This window comes from Gavialis gangeticus, unplaced genomic scaffold (genome assembly GCF_001723915.1).
Source record: "Gavialis gangeticus isolate Ggan-Ray unplaced genomic scaffold, GavGan_comp1, whole genome shotgun sequence".
NCBI lineage: Eukaryota > Metazoa > Chordata > Crocodylia > Gavialidae > Gavialis > Gavialis gangeticus.
Genome location: NW_017728992.1, coordinates 52,927,823 through 52,930,308, shown reverse-complemented (window position 1 = coordinate 52,930,308; position 2,486 = coordinate 52,927,823).

Sequence of the window (2,486 nt, the reverse complement as noted above, 5' to 3'; positions counted from 1 at the left end):
AGAATGGCGGTCAGGCAGGGAGCGCCATGTCTACATATATGCATATGGCTGCCAGGCAGGCTGGAGAGCTGCTCTTGCAGGTAAGTCAAGGGTGGGGGGTGGACTGAGGCCCACATGGGGAGGGAGAGAGAGGGTTGGGCTGGGGCTTATGCCTGACTGCAAGGTGTGTGGGGATTGGGACCCTGGGCCGGAATGAGCAAGGCCCCAGTGGGGAGTGGGACAGGGCTGTGGGCAGCTTGTCTGGGAGGTGGGAAATGGGGCTGGCTCCCCACTGCTGTGCATGCTTCTGGGGAATCAGGGGGCACCTGTGCCCCCCAGATCTTTGTGTGGGGTGGGGGCAGGCTGCCTGCTGTGGGTTTGGGCTCCTCACCCTGCTGCCTCACCCAGGGCCTCTGCAGCCCAGCAGGTGTGACCTGGTGCTGGAAGTCAGAGCAGAGCCATGCAGGAAAGCTGCTTACCACTGTGAGGTCTGTGCCGCAGTGGTGGGATGTCCCCTGCTCATGTGGCAGCAGTGAGGGGCACACCCCTGTGTTGCTGTTGCACAGGGAGGGAACACCTTGCCAGGGCAGCATGGAGCTCACAGCAACAAGTAGTTTCCCCATGTGTCCCTGCTTTACCCTACAGTGCTGGGCCACTAGGTTGAGGAAGCCCTGAGGGAGGGTAGCAGGGTAAAGAGCCATATTCCCTCTAAGCTGTGCATGTGCGCAGCCATGCACAATAAAAAATGCTGTGGAACAACTTTTTAATGCTGCATATACAGTGGTGTACTGATGGGTGGGGGAGGGTGGATGACCAGTGATGTAGCAAGGGGGTGCCAATGCTAAACCTGCCACCACTGGCAGCTTCATGTCCAGCTGCTTCCACCTGCCCCAACCCAGGCACAGGCTGCTGCAGGAGGGAGGAGGGGTGAGCACACTGAGACACCTGTGTACCCCTAGCCAGGATTGCTCTCAGTTCACTAAACCTTAGAAGGAACATTGACGGGGAGCCCAAGCCTGCAGTGAGCAGCCTGTGCCCACCCCCACCCCATGTACAGATCTGGTGGCCATGGATGCCCCTGCCCTCCCAGGAATGTATGCAGCAGCAGGAAGCCAGTCTTCCCTCCCCCCCCACCCTGAGTCTGCAGCAGGCAGGCAGGCATGCAGCAGGCAACAGGGAGGGGGAGCTGGGTTCTGCACTCCACTCTGTTGCAGCAGCTGCTGCTTCCTGCAGGTGGTAGCCAGGGTTTGAGCACTACTTCAGGGGACAGGCAGTTGCAGAGCTGGGTTTCTGTCCCCATTGCCTCAACATCTGGGGACCCCCTCTGGGGGGTCAGGGAGATGTGGGTGGGGGTCAGGGGGCACCAGCAGGGCTGGAGGGGCTGTGGGGGTGAGTGAGGGGCATCAGCAGGGCCAGGGGGTTGTGGTGCTGGATGAGGGGTACCAGCAGAGCCAGAGGGCTGTGGTGGGGGAGTGAGGGGAACCATCAGAGCTGGGGTGCTATGGCTTGGGAGTGAGGCGCATAGATCTGTATTGTGTGAGCTAAGGGGGCAGGGAGAGCTCTGATTTTTTTTCCCACGATAAAAAAACCCCAAATCAAATACCAAAATGTTTAGGTACTTAAAATTGTAACTATATAAAGAAAACAGTGTGTTCAACTGATACCTGTATAAATAGTGGCCTTTCATTTTAATCATGGATTTTTGGGGGTTTTATCAAAAAATTTATGATTGGTTTTTTTATCAGAGAATATGCAATTTTTTTTATTAGGGAAAACCAGAATCCCTGGTAATCATTCACATGAATGATCTGCATTGAGGTCGTCATATAGTATACTATATTAATTCATTCATTTGAGGAGATAAGTCAGTTTATGATGTATTGGATTTCAGCCCTATGACTCCACTAATGGGGTGCTGCTGATTCTCAATTAGTATGAAGATTTATGCAACTCAGTGGAACTAGGTTGAATTATACCCTTTGGTTTGGCTCAAGAAAAGGAGATGAAAGACTGGGATGATCATTTGGGTTCATTCCACTTTGAATTGTACTAGTTCTATTTCTAACAAAGCTAAATACTGAAAAGAATCAGTCTTTTCAGGGTTATTCACTAAATCCAGTGGCCACTAAGCACATATCCCACAAATAATTTCTTTCTGTTCATTTCATTGTGTTGACTTCAATCCAGCATTGTTTTTCTGCCATTTCAAAAATAATTAACCCCACACTTCCCCTGTGCTCTAGCTATGCATCAACAGGGCATATAAGTGTGCATGTATGTAATTCTAATATTATAAAAGCCTGCGTCTGTCTGTCCATAATGCTTTATTTGCACTCTGATTGGCTGGTAGAAACAGCCAATCAATGCACAAAGAAGTCTTCTGACAGAAAGCTGCCTACTGCCATGATGGTGGCAACAGAGGGGCCAGAGCAGGGGGAAGGCAAGGCTGCCCCCCCTTCTCCCTGCAGGTAATGCAGGGGGATAGCAGGCCCAGGCCCAATGCGGGG